The 14,861-nt window shown below is 44.6% G+C and overlaps 1 long non-coding RNA gene across 1 annotated transcript; it reads right to left on the reverse strand.

Moving 5' to 3' along the window:
• Positions 1-6,266: 6,266 nt before the first annotated feature.
• On the reverse strand, positions 6,267-10,897 carry LOC127579527 (uncharacterized). The gene is made up of 3 exons (XR_007957690.1): positions 10,748-10,897; positions 9,059-9,232; positions 6,267-6,492 (listed from the first exon to the last, which is right to left on the reverse strand). It is a non-coding gene; the product is annotated as an uncharacterized LOC127579527 (long non-coding RNA).
• Between the last annotated feature and the right edge of the window lie 3,964 nt (positions 10,898-14,861).

Genomic DNA, 14,861 nt, shown 5'->3' on the forward strand with positions numbered 1-14,861 from the left:
CAACTACACCGGCAAATTACATGAGCTTCCAGTGAAAGTAGCTGCTTCCCAAATAAAAGAGAACTGCTTAGTGATTCATTAATACTTATATTCAATTCATTGAATTTATAATTTGTAACAATACTATAAAAAAAGATTAGAATGTTAATGATGGGTTAAAAATAAGGGATTACCCATCCAAGATAGAGATGAGGTGAATTCCTTTTACTCAGAGAGTAATATATTTTTGGAACTCTCTTCCTCAAAGAGAGGTGGAAGGAGTCCATGAATATTTTTAGGACAGAGGGAGACAGATACTTAATAAACAAGGGCAAAAGATTTCTGCAGGTAGATGGGATTGCAGATTTGAGATTACAGTGAGATCACCTGTGACCTTATGGAATGGGGGAGCAGGCTCAAGGGGCCAAGTGGCGTACTCTTGCTCCTAATTTGTACATTCATATCCTTGTATGTACACCTGTAGGGCACCCCAAGGTACAAATGTAGGTAGGCAGGTGGTGCAGAACGAGGACACACCACCATGAAATAACCTGGGTGGATTTTGGTGGTGTGAAGTGAGAGAGGTTTGCAGTGTGGGACAACGGTACAAGTTCCTTCTGGGCTTCATACATTAGCAGGGCATGGATTACCCTGAATTGGACTGCCATGCGCAAAACCTATTGAACATCTCACCTGAAAAAATCATGCTGAAATCTCTGCCTGGATTATTCACACAAATCTCAGGAAGGGATTGAGACCATGTTCATACTCAGTTGTACCATCTTGTTATAATAGTGAAATTGTAATGCAAGGTGAAGGAAGTAGTGTGGAAATCCTATTTATATATTTAGGGCTTTGAGGGTAGTCCAGAAGCAGCCCTGGGGAAACTCCAGGCCGCTGGGACTGGTGTTGTGTGATACTTCTTGTTTTTTTCCTCCAACAACCATGTACTGTGCTTCCCTTTCTCTCAGCTAAAGCACAGTACATGGTTGTTGGAGGAAAAGAACAAGAAAATACATGATCTAATACTGGATGTACTCTGCTTCTAAAACTTGGATGTTTAGTGTGGGCAATAGACTCTCTATTAACCAGTTTGCGGATTAATCATGTGAAATTTCAAAGGTATGTACTATCAGTTTGTTAAGCATTTTTTCCAGGCTTAAAAACCTGCCCCCAGACAACCTTCAGAGGATAGAGTAAGAGTACATTAACTAGAGTAATAGTGCATGAAATACAGTCAGAACACTGTAAAATTACAGTAATAATACAACAATCATAGTTACAGTGAGAATCTGTTAACTTCAGTAAGTGTATGGTCATAGAGTTACAGATTTACACAGAAACTGGCTCTTTGGCCCACTGAATCCATGCCGACCATCATTACCCATTTACACGAATCCAACATTAAACCCATTTTATCTTTCCCCAGATTTTACCAGTCCCCTACACACCAGGGGCAATTTACAGAGGCCAATTAAACTACCAAGCTGCACATTATTTGGGAGGTGGGAGGAACACCCAGAGGGAACCCATGTGGTCACAGAGAGAAGGGGTAAACTCCACAGGGATCGCACACAGATTAGACCTGGGTGTCTGGTGGTGTGAGGCAGCAGCTCATCCAGCTGCACTACTGCGCTGCCCAGAACTATAATTAGAATCCTGAAAGCACATTAACTGCAGTGAGGCTATGGCAATAGTACATTAAATACAGTTAGAATATAGTACCAGTTATTAATTACCATGTGGATACAGTTAAATTGCATTAATTATAATTACATTAAGTACATTGAGGATATAGTAATAATGAATCAGTTACAGTTAGAGGACATCACCTATAGTCAGGGTACAGTAATGGTGCATTAACTTTAGTTACCAAAAAAGTGAGAGTACATTAACTACAGTGGGGGTACGGTAACAGTACATTAAATACAGTTAATTCATAGTAAGTGTCTATTAATTATTACGATATAGTTAAGTGCAATAAGTACAGTTACAGGGTACATTAACTGCATTTACAGTATAGTAAGAGTACATTGAATGCAGTAAGGCTACAGTGATCTTCTTAGGTTGGCCCTCACGATTGAGGATAACTCCAGTTTCATGAATTCCAAGGTAGCTAATGAAGTCAATGTGGGAACTACAGACTCTTCCACAGATGGAGCAGGGAAAGCCTGATTGCTCGGGCAGAGGTTTAGCTTGTGAGGTGGTGGGCTCCTTACGCTATTTATGTAGGGCCTCAGTGTGCTCCGGATGCAAGGGGAGATTTTCAGTATCATCCCAAATGCTCCTTCTCCACTTTGAGCATTCACGGGCCAGAGGTTGCAAGGAGTTAGTGGGAATGTTGCTCTTCTTCTCGAAAGCTTTGAGCACATCCTTGAATCTTTCTCTTAGTCTGCCAGGTAATCTCTTCTGCATGACAGAACTCAGAATAGAGTGCTTATGGTGGGCATTTGGAAGACAAGGCATGTCAATGTAACCGACTGACTGTAAGTGGGGACGCAATGTTGGGGATGAAGACCTGGGGGCGGACATGGCACTACATGCTTGTCTATCCATTGACTTTGGAGGATTTTGCACAGACAGTATTGGTGTTATTTTTCCATTGCCTTGAGTCGTTGAATCATAGAATTATACAGCATGGAAACAGGCCCTTTGGCCCAACTTGTCCATGCTGACCAAGACTCCCATCTAAGCTAGTCCCATTTGCCTGTGTTTGGCCCATATCCCTCTAAACTTTTCCTATCCATGTACTGGTCCAAGTACCTTTTAAATGTTGTTAACATATCTGCCTCTATCACTTCCTCTGGCAGCTCATTCTATATACTGACCACTCTCTGGGTGAAAAAGTTGCACCTTGGGTTAATAGGGTTCCTATTAAATCTCTCCCCTCTCACCTTAAACTTATGCCCTCTAGTTCTTGATTCTGTGACCCTGGGAAAAAAGACTGTGTGCATTCACCCTCTCTATGTCCCTCATCACCCCTTATTCTCCAACACTCCAATGAAAATAGTCTCAGCTTTCTCAACCTCTCTCCATAACTCAGTCCCTCGAGTCCTGGCAACATCCTCATAAATCTCCTTGGAGATGTCTACTATATGTAGTCCAGGTCTCAGAAACATAAAGGAGGGCAGGGATCTCTGCTCCCTGATAGGCAATGTGTTTTATACCAGGTCTGAGGTCTTAATTTTCAAAAGCTGTTTCCCTCAATTGACCAAAGGCAGTGATGAATCTCATCATCAGTATTTGCCTTCATTGAGAGGTGGCTCCTGGGATATGCAAAGTGGTCCAGGATCTCACCACGAACCTCTACAGTTGGAGGGTAGTGGGGTGCAGTGGGGTCATGTTGGTCATGCATACATTGAGCGTAAGGCTCATTCTCTTGTATGCTTTGGTGAAAGAATTGACAATACTTTGGAGCTTGGCCTCTGAGCATGTGCAAACACAAGTATCATCTGCACGTTGATGACTGGGCGACCTTTGTTCTGGAAGGTAGTCACTGCATATTGAAGCGTTTTCCATTAGTTCTGAGGATTAGTTCCACTGCTATGGGAAGTTTACTGAAAGTGAAGTGAAGCATGTGGTGAGAAAGATTGAGAAATACACTGGGGCAATGGCACAGCGTTGTTTGACACCAATCTTCACTGAGATTGGTTTTGTTGTCGACCTGCTGGTTAATATCACAGTGTGCATGCCTTTGTGCAGGTGACATAAGATAGAACATAGAACACTACAGCACAGTACAGGCCCTTCGGCCCACAATGTTGTGCCAGCATTTTATCTTGCTCTAAGATCTATCTAACCTTTCCCTCCCACATCACCCCCCCCCCCATTTCTCTATCATTCATATGTCTATCTAAGAGTCTACTAAATGTCCCTAATGTATCTGCCCCCATGATCTCTGCAGGCAGTGCGTTCCACACACCCACCACTCTCTGTGTAAAAAAAAACTTACCCCCTGACATCCCCCTTATACTTTCCTCCAATCACCTTTAAATTATGTGCCCTCAAGTTAGCCATTGTTGCCCTGGGAAAAAGTCTCTGACTGTCCACTTGACCTACGCCTCTTATCACCTTGTACACCTCTATCAAATCACCTCGCATCCTCCTTCTCTCCAAAGAGAAAAGCCCGAGCTCACTCAACCTATCACTCAACCTAAGATAGAGATGAATTTCTGTGGGCAGCCAAATTTGCGGAGAGTGTTCCACAGTCCCTCACCATTGATGGAGTTGGAGGCTTTAGTGAGGATGAAGATGTATAGTGGCTTTTGCTGCTGCCTGCACTTTTCATGGAGTTGTCATGTAGCGATTGGAGAGTAACTCTTCAGCCACTGGGTGGAGGGGGTTGAGGAGAACACTGGCAATTACTTTCCCTGTGGCGTACAGCAAATTTGCCTCCTTTTTGGAAGACAATGACAATTATGGTATCTCTGAGGTCCCCTGGCATATACTTCTTTTCCCAGATATGGATGATGAGATTGCAGGTTTGTCGTTGAAGCTCTTCTTTGGTGAGTTTTAGAATTTCAGCTGGGATACCGTCAGCTCCTGAGGCCTTGTTGGATTTGAGTTGGGATATAACCTTCTCCACTTCTGAGCAGTCAGGAGTGCAGCAAAGCTGGTCCAGCTGAATTGCTGAAGTCGATGGTGCTCACATCAAAGGAGCAGTTCAGGAGGCCTGGAAGTGTACCTACCAAAACGCATTGACTGTGTCTCAGTACACGATGAGTTCAGCCCATCCTTGGCTCTCAGTGGGGTGGACCCTGGATTGCTGGGCTAAAGAGGCTTTTACAGCATTGAAGAACCCATGCAGGTCATGGCTGTCCGCAAGTTGCTGAGCCTCCTGTGCTCTCTGCACCCATCATTTGTTCTTTAGGTCATGAGTTTTCTACTGGACCTTTGCTTTGAGGTACCACCTGTACAGCTGTTTCTTTTCTCGAGTTATGGCGGAGTTTCCAATCCAGGAGTGCCTTATGTTTGCAATTGACCAGTTCCTCAATCTCCTTGTCGTTCTCATCAAACCAGCCCTGGTTCTTTTTGGTAGAAAAGCCAAGAGTCTTTTCACAAGTTCCATTTACGGTAGACAGTCCGTAAGCTGTTAATGCTTTGCAGCTCCTGACTGATAGGAGTTGACAGATTGTCTGCAAGTTTCTGTCTGGGGTCCTTGAGAGCTTTGATATTGATTTTCTTGTGGCAACACTTCTGGTGACATTGCTGTTTTGGAGCCCAAGTTGACGGAGATAAAGGAACAGATTAGGCCGTGGTCTGTCCAGCAATCGTTGGTGCCTGTCACGTTGCTGGTGATACGAAGATCTTTGCAGTCCCTGGGTTGGATACAACGCATCAATGGTGTAACAGGTACAGTTAGAGAACGTTAACTACAATAAAGCCCAGTAGGAGTACATTACAAATAGTCAAACATTTCAAGTTTACTGTATTCAAGAGAATCATACTGCATCATACGTAAATCTGCAATGCTTCCTGAATGGAAATGTGTGGTTTTGACTATTGAAAAGAAACTTAGATTGCTCAAAACAGTTATCATTGTGAAATAACCCTCAAGCAAATGTGACTGAGTTTTTTTAGTAAAGTAAGTTTTATGTTACTCGTTTGATGCCTTTCTAATATATTTGAATGTGTTTTGCATTATCCTAGTTTGTGCATTATCCAGGGAGCTGAGAGTTGACTGTTTAACAAAAGATACCTTTCCACCTCAGTTTCTTTGTACCTTTCGTTTTTAATTCCTTTATCATTTTTAGCACCTTGCCTGAATCAGCCTTCAGTTTTCCGTACTCAAGGGGAAACAAACCACATAATTTGACTCTACAGGCCCGGTATCATTCTAGTGAATCTCCAGTACATCCAGTCCCTGGAGCGCAGTGGCCAAAACTGAACCCAGTGTTCCAGATGGGCCTCCACACAACTGATGCATCACTTCCTCACTTCTGTTAATTGCACCTCCGTGAGATTAAGGACAACATTCAGAGCACGAGTTAGTCATTCTCACAGCAACTTGCCCTTTCACTTGAGTCGTTGGCCACCAGGATCCTGGCAAAGGTGTATGTAAATTGCAGCCCAGTTCCTGCTCGTGACCATATGCTCCTTTTTTCGAGTGCCAGCAGTGCCCATTGAGACTTGTACGCTATTGCAATTTGTCACAGCATAGTTGACAAGAATTGAAGGTGAAGAGGTGACAAACCCTGATTTAAATTATCAGAAAGGTTTAAAGTAAATGGATATTTTATTGAAAAAGAGATTTGGAACCAATTAAGTTTTGGCAGAATTTATTAAGAAAAAGGTGAGGACAATGATGAAGAGCTTCAAGTACCCGGGACAGAGTGAATCACAGAGACTGGCCACCCAACATGAAAACTCCAGTGGGTGGTGTGTAGATTCCTTTCCCGTTGCCAGATATCCAGGAGATATTCAGTTGTTTGCCAACCACTACTCAATCCCCGCAGTCTCAGCTTCTCTCGATACAACAACAGTTACGTTACTGGAGACTGGAGTTGTAGGAATCTGGAACAAAAAAGAAACTGCTGGAGGAACTGCAGTTCAGATGAAGGGTCTTGATCCGAAGCATCGACTGTCCATTTCCCTCCACAGATGCTGCCTGACTGGCTGAGTTCCTCCAGCAGCTAGCTTTTTGCAACAGTTACGTTATTAATGCTCACAAGAGAAAATCATTGGCTCGTGTACATTTGGACTGAATAGGCATAATGGAAAACAACTTCTTGCTTCTTTCTTCCCACATATTGAACAGAATTCTGAAAGAGGGCGGTATTGTTGGGGTTGCTGTCAGATTAAACAGACAGTCTGGCTTTGAAGTAAGAACAGGCGATCACATGACACATTAGGAGAAGAGCTGGACAATAGTTATCTGCCGACCTAACATTGTTCTTTAGTCTTATTGTCAGCTGCAGGGTCAAATTGGTCGCTGCATTTCCAACATTACAATAATCATTACAGAATGTATTAGCTATGAAATATTTAGGATGTTCAATTGTTGACAAGGGCAGAATGAAAATGCAAGTTTTCTCTTTAGTTCTTTGGTCACAAATTTAACAAAAGGCAATGCCAGAGAGAGTTTAAGTAATGCATTGCTTCGCCCAGGTCTACTGACAGAGCAATGTAACATTTCCCAAATACCAAGGGAAGCTGGGAGTAGGAGACAAGATATTGAGATGTCTAAATACAACCCTGAAGTTATTAGCCAGAGGTATGAAGTGCATGTGCCAGGAAATTCTCCATTAAGTGATCCAACGTTACAAAATTTCCCACCACTCATGCACAGGTCAGCAGAATGACAGAATACTCTCCACTTGCTGGATGAATGCAATTCCAACAGTACTTAAGAAGGTCAAAACCAATCAGGTTAAAGTAGCAACTAATCACCACTGTGTACTATAACTGTAGTATTTATCATCCACAGATTACACTGTAGTATCACAGAGCCATGTTATGATGATTCATTTAGTTTAGTTCATACATCTTTCCATGTAATAATCTGAACTAATTTACATCCTGGTTGCAACACTACCTGTCTGCTTTTGTGTGAGTATCATCCACAAATTGTGCTCTGGTATATTGCTAAGTTTTCTTCAAATGTTCTTTCCAACACACAACCTCCATCACCACCTTTAGCTTTCATTCCAAGTAACATAATATCCTGACTTTGAAATATATTGCTACATTTTCACTGGTTTTGGGTAGAAATTCAGGAACTACCAAGCTAAGAGCACAATGGGGGCATCTTCCCTGTATGGACTACAGGGGTGCAACAATGCTGCTCACCATCACTTTCTTAAGGATAATTAAGGATGGGTAGTGTATGATGGTGACCAGAGGACTCTGGTCACCAGTGAAGTCAACCTTGACAGTGGACAGGTAGAGTTAGCTGTGTAGGGTCAAAGGTTATGGGGATCAGGCAGGAACGTGGAGCTCAGACCTACAGTGAGTTCAGCCACAATCTAACAAAATGGAAAACAGGCTCAAGGTTCTATCTGGCCTCCTGTGCTGCTGCTCTATGAGGAGGTGATGGAAGCTGCAAGATTCCTGGGATCTCCTACTTAAGTATTTAGTATTAATTTGTGTTTTAAAAGTACATCTGCTCCGGTCATAATTTTGACAACAAGAGAACATTGACTTGAATTCAAAAGTTGGGAAGTGGCTCAATAGTTCAGATTTAACTAGTCATACAGTCATGTAGTCATAGAGCTATACAGCATGGAAATGGGCCCTTCAGCCCAAATCCTCCATTGCCTACCTGAGTTAGTCCCATCTGCCTGCATTTGGCCCATTTCCCTCTAAACCTTTCCTATCCATGTACCTGTCCAAATGTCTTTTAAACATGGTAATTGTACCCGCCTCTACCACTTCCTCTGGCACCTCGTTCCATATACTCACCATCTCTGCGTGAAAAAGTTGCCTCCCAGGTCCCCTTTAAATATTTCCCCTCTCACATCTATGTCATCTAGTTTTAGATTCTCCTACCCTGGGAAAAAGACAGTGAACATTCACTTTATCTGTGCCCCTTGTGCTTTTATATACCTCTATAAGGTCACTCTTCTCCACTCCAGGGAAAAAAGTCCCAGCCTATCTAGTGTCTCCTTATAACTCAAGTCTGCCAGTCCCAGTAACATCCTTGTGAATCTTTTCTGTACTCTTTCCAGCTTAATGACGTCTTTTCTACAGACTCTGTATTGTGTGCAGTTCTGGTCGCTGAGGAGTAGAAAGGATGTTGTAACATGACGTTCCAACCCTCGGATTGCCCTAACCAATGAAGGCAAGCATGCCAAATGCCTTTTTCCCCACTCTGTCTACCTGTGTCACCATTTTTAGGGAACTATGTACTTGTACCCCTCAGCCTCTCTGTTCTGCAACACTCTCCTGGGCCCTGCCATAAGTGTGGAAGTTTTGCCCTGGTTTAACACAGAGTTGTCTGTGGGATCTGTAGACTTTGCCACAGGTGGGTAGTAGATACCTGCGGATGAAGATAGGAGGGTTACTTAGGAAGTTCCATGCTCTTGTCATTTTTGCTTGACCACCGTGGGTTGCTATTGAAAAAAACCTAAGTGTTAGGTACCTTCTGGGAAGCTCCTTCGCAATCTTGAGCAGTCATGGGCCAGGGATTCCCATGAGTTAAAGAATATGTTCCATGTTTTCAATGACTTTGAGAACATCCTTGAAACATTTTCCCCATCTTCCTGGATATCTTTAGCCATGACGGAGGACGGAGTAGAGTGCTGGTTTCGGGAGTCTGGTGATAAACATGAAGACGATATGGTTAGTGGGAGCGTGAGGATCATTTCTGCCCAGTAGACAGAAAGCATTGAACTGAATTTGAGATCTTGACATTTGAATATTTTTTTCTTTAAAGGGACAAAATTAGAGCTGGCACACTTGGGGCAGTGGTGAATTTTTGTCATTGATGTCTGCCTCACTGAGAAGTGGCTCCCAAGATATTGAAAGTGATTCTCATTTTCAATGTGACTTTCAAAATAGGTGGCTACAGAGATAGTGAATTCTCTGGCAATCCCTTTCCAAAGTCTGATCGAGTCTGGAATTGTTCCTGCAGATTGGAAGGTAGCCAAGAGAAAAAAAGGGAAGTACTGACGACAGTGGTTGGGAAATACTGGCAACTGTAATAAAGGATGGGATATTGAGTCACTTCGAAAATAATGATAAGATTGAGCAGAGTCAATGTGGATTTATAAAAGGGGAATCATATTTGACTGATCCATTGGGGTTCTTTGAGGATGCTTCTGTTGGAATAGATGAAGAGGAAGAAGTGGATTTGGTATATTTGGATTTTTGGAAGGCTTTCGATAATGGTCCCACACTTAGGGTTGCCAGGCCTAATGTGTTTTTTTCTGCATTTTCTGTTTTTATTTCAGATCCCAGCATCTGTAATACCAGAGAAATAAAGGACTGCAGCTGCTGGAATCTAGAATGAAAAACGCCCATTGGATACAAAGATTGCGCCCACCCCGCCTCCCCTCTTTTGTCCACCTATCACTGCTCTGCTTTTCCCTCCTATATACTGGGCTTTCCCCTTTTCCTATCTCCAGTACTGAAGAAGGGTCCTGACCTGAAACCTTGACCTCCTGCTTTTCTCCACGGATGCTGCCTGGCCTGCTGAGTTCCTCCAGCGTCGATGTGTTTTTCACCCAGCATCCGTAATTTTGTTTTGTTTATGATTTAGCATAACTTTCCTGCTCTATATTCAAAGGGTCTATTTAAGAAGCCTAAGATTCCACGCGTTTTACTAACCATTCCTAAATCGCCCTGAGATGTCTGTTGATGTGTCCACGAACCTACGCCCCCCGCCCCCCACACACACCACACCACACCACACCAATTTTCTGTTCGTGAACACCTGACAACTGAGCCACCAGGTCTACATTGCCGCTCCTCACTCTGTGAAAATGCACCACCTCACGATTAAATGCCGTCTGTTCCTCGTTGTCGGGTCCGCTGGAGCTCAACCCTTGTGTATTCCTTTCAGGTCCGCTGAAGCTCTGCTCGGACATCATCCTTTCACGTCCGCTTGAGCTCAACCCTTGTGTATTCCTTCCAGGTCCGCTCGAACTCCGCTAGACCATCACCCTTTCAGGTCCGCTTGAACTTCACCCTAACGGGTCCGCACCCGGTTTGCCAGCTGCCCTCCGGGTCATCCCGCCGCCTCTGCGCCTCTCCCTGCCGCCCGCCACCTCTCTGACCTACGCGGTTCGCTCTCGCTTCCCTTTCTCAGCTTGTTCATGCTTCAGCCTACCTGGTACGCTGGCTCCTCACCCTGCACCTTTTCGCGTTGCCCGGCCCACGTTTAGTTGCCCCTTCGCACCGCTCGTCCCTGATCCTGCTTCACCCTACACGGTCCGCTAGGCCTCTCCCTTCCAGGTGGGTTTGAGCTCCACCCTGCCGGGTCCGCACCCAATTTGCCAAGTGCACTCGGCGTCATCCCGCCGCCTCTGCGCCTCTCTATCTGCCGCCCGCCGCCTCTCTGACCTACGCGGTTCGCTCTCGCTTCCCTTTCTCAGCTCGTTCATGCTTCACGTTGCACGTTTATTTGCCCCTCCGCACCCTCCATCCTACTCCTGGTTCACCCTACACGGTCCGCTCGGCCATCACCCTTTCGGGTCGGCTTGAGCTGCATCCTGCAGTGTCACATTCAAGTCCGCTTGAGCTCTACCCTGGTGTATTCCTTTCAGGTCCGCTTGAGCTCCACCCTACCGGGTCCGCACCCAGTTTGCCAGATGCCCTCCGGGTCATCCCACCGCCTCTGCGCCTCTCCCTGCCGCCTCTCTGACCTACGCGGTTCGCTCTCGCTTCCCTTTCTCAGCTTGTTCATGCTTCAGCCTACCTGATGCGCTGGCTCCTCACCCTGCACCTCTTCGCGTTGCCCGGCCCACGTTTAGTTGCCCCTTCGCACCCGTCCGTCCCTGCTCCTGCTTCACCCTACACGGTCCGCTAGGCCATCATCCTTTCAGGTCCGCTTGAGCTTAATTTCAGGGTCAGGACTCTCATGGAGAGTCACAACAGAGATAGACCTGCATGTTGCTCTGCTATCATGGCCTGGGAACTCAGGCATAAAAGCTCAAGAGCAGAGTTCACCAGGCCCAACTTGGCACCGACTCCTGCTATATTGATAAATAGGGTGGTTACGGTAGCACTAAGAGTGTGCCGTTACCGAAACCATTTTTCTCTGTTTTCCCTCTTGTTCACCTTGACCAAATCACCCCTAATCCCATGCTTCATAAGGTGTGGAGACATACTTCCACATTTATTTGACCTTCGCAACATAAGCAATTTTGTAACTCCTGCTTGTTCAGACATTCATTAAGAGAGTCATAAATTATACAACAGGTATTAAACGTAACCATCTCGTGGCCAGGTCATCTATCTTTATGTGGGAGGGAACAAAGCTGAAATGGTTTCACTACCACCATAAAATTTGTTTGACTATAAAATGGCAACACATAGCAGTGAATCCCCTCAGTTATTTCCTGTCGTGCTTACCATATTAACACCTCTTAAACCAATGAGAAACAAGGAAATACTGCTTAAAAAATGTGTAAAACAGCAGCCCTCTAACATTCTGTCCCAGTCCATATATTTACCAGGTTTCAAAGCTCCAGGCTTTAAGAGAAACCAATTGTTAGTAATGCTGATAATTAGTTCATTCATATCGGTTCTTTTTTGATATTTGTTTAGATCCAGATGCTAGATCTGAAATTTAATTATCCAGTTCTTTCAATTCAACAAAAGGAATATGAAAGAATAGCTGCAAAATTATAGGTTATCACAGAGTTTGTAAACATATTTTATATGACTTTATTTTCATTCAAGGACCAAGTGCAATATTTATACTGTGTATATTAGATGAATCAATATGAATGAATTTGCTAGATATGTTTAGTGGATTGGACCTTATAGTGCCCCTTCAAAGAAAGGAGATAGCTGCTAAGAAACATAGGGCAGGTTGATCAGTGACTAGAGAATATCTAAAAGAATAAGTATTTTGTCCATTGACCTCTGATATTCTATTGAAAGTACCGAGAAATCACTCAGATGAATATACTCTCAAAGTCCTCAGAAAGTATGAAGTGAACTAATTTGAAAGACAAGTCATCTAGTATTAAAATGACAGAAAGGATACAAAAACATAACATCTACTTAGGAAGGATTATGAAATCTGCTCTCGGCAAACTTTCCATTCAGCAGTTTACAACTTTCATCGGGTCTGAGGCAGGAATCCTCATCCAAAAACTTCACACGTCAACTAGAGGAATAATGGAGCTAATCTCTGACCTCTGAAGAATAGGCGTGCAAGAATTTCTTTCCTTAATCCATGGATACCTCCTGCATCCCGAGTTTGTTATGTTGTGGGCCGTCTGGTATCTATTTCTCTTCACTTCTGCTGTCTGTCTAGTTGCAAGAACAATCAAATGCTGATCCAATCGCCATCTGATTTTGCTTTGCTCTGTACCTGTTGCAGTCACTATGACATAGATCGGCAGGAGTGCGAAATCAAGTCTGTGTCCTCACTCTCCCAACCGAACAATGATGATTGTGTTCAGAGCTTGGCTACTGAATGCAGCATTTACTGGGAGCTGAAGTGCTCTCCTCCTGCAGCTTTTGACTTCAGGGAACTGCTGTTTCTCCATTCCACACAGCTTTCAAATCGTAAAGACACCTGAATGTATATTGCCAAAATTTAAGATTTTTTGATGTGTTTAATTGGCTGCTGTGCTGACATCTGCTTTCATAGAACAGAGAACATCAAACAGTACAGCTCAGGAACAGGCCCTTCGGCCCACAAGGTCTGCACCGAACACGATGCCGAATTAAACTAAATCTCTTCTGCCTGTACCTGATGCATAGCCCCCCATTCCCTGCACAGTCCTGTGTCTATCTGACAGCCTCTTAAACACCGCTGTCGTATCTGCTTCCAAAGTACTCCTCCCTTGCCAGCATCGCATTCCAGGCACGGACCACTCTCTGTGCAAGAAAACTTTACCCGCACGTCTCCTTTAAACTTTCCCCTTCTCATCGTAAATGCATGTCCTCCAGTACTTTTGATATGTCAGTCCTCGGCCTCCTCCACTACCAAGAGAATTCCAAGCGCAAATTGGAGCAGCAGTGCCTCATTCTCCATCTTGGAACCTTGCAGCCTAACGGCATGAACATTGAATACTCCCACTTTAAGTAATTCCCCTCCCACTTCCTCACAAACCCATCCTCCCCACCATGCGTCTCCTTCCCTTTCCTAGACACTATTTTTACCCTCTTTTTTTCCCTCTCTCTCCTTACCTTTGACCCATCCCCCAGTGGATCTGCTCTCCCCTCCTCCCCCGCACCTGCCTATCACTATCTCTTACCTGCATCTACCTATCACCTCCCTGTGCCCACCCCACCCACCCCCCCTTTTGTCCACCTATCACTGCTCTGCTTTTCCCTCCTATATATTGGACTTCCCCCTTTTCCCATCTTCAGTCCCGAAGAAGGGTCCCGACCCCGAAACGTTGACCGCCTGCTTTTCTCCACGGATGCTGCCTGGCCTGCTGAGTTCCTCCAGCATCAGAGTGTTCTTCATCTAGTACTTTCCCCTGAGAACTTGCTTTTATTGACCCAGGACCTGTTCACGTCTGTAATCACTCCAGTCATCACAACACATGGCTTCCACTTTGGTTTGTCCACTATCTTTTTAAGGTAAAGAATGGAAGCAATGGGCTGCAGTGGAAAGGAAATGAAATACTGATAAGAGGGGCTGATAGGGCAGCAGAGGTGCAGCTTGTAAACCCACTGCCTCGCAGTGCCGGAGACCTGGGTTCACTCCTGATCTTGGGTGCTGTCTGTGTGGAGTTTGCATGTTCCCCCCCCACTTGGGGTTTTCTCCGGGTGCTCCGGTTTTCTCCCACATCCTAAAGACGTGCAGGTTGGTAGGTTTATTGGCCACTGTAAGCTGAGTAGGTGAGTGGTAGAATTGTGGAGGGGGCAGTGGGGAAGTTGATGAGAAAGTGGCGAGAATAAAGATTGAGATGAGTGCAGAATTAGTGTGAGTGGTTGGTTGATGGCTGTGTGGGCTGAAGGGTCTGCTTCAATGCTTTATCTCTCTAAGGTGCATTACTTGGTGCTTTTGAGATACCCAAACAATGGGTTAGCATGTGTACAGGCGCAATTTATCGTTTAGACCATAATGGGATGTTATCTTTGTCAGGGAAAATGCCTGACCCATGAATGTACATATATAAACAAAGCCAGCCGACGTGTGTACTGCCCCTTTCTCTTCGCTGTTAACTTTTGCTGACCTCTCTCCAATGATACTGCTCACATGCATGGCTAATGCCCAGCTGCTCTCAGTCAGTATTATCGATAATGTCAACCTG

This window comes from Pristis pectinata, chromosome 17 (genome assembly GCF_009764475.1).
Source record: "Pristis pectinata isolate sPriPec2 chromosome 17, sPriPec2.1.pri, whole genome shotgun sequence".
NCBI lineage: Eukaryota > Metazoa > Chordata > Chondrichthyes > Rhinopristiformes > Pristidae > Pristis > Pristis pectinata.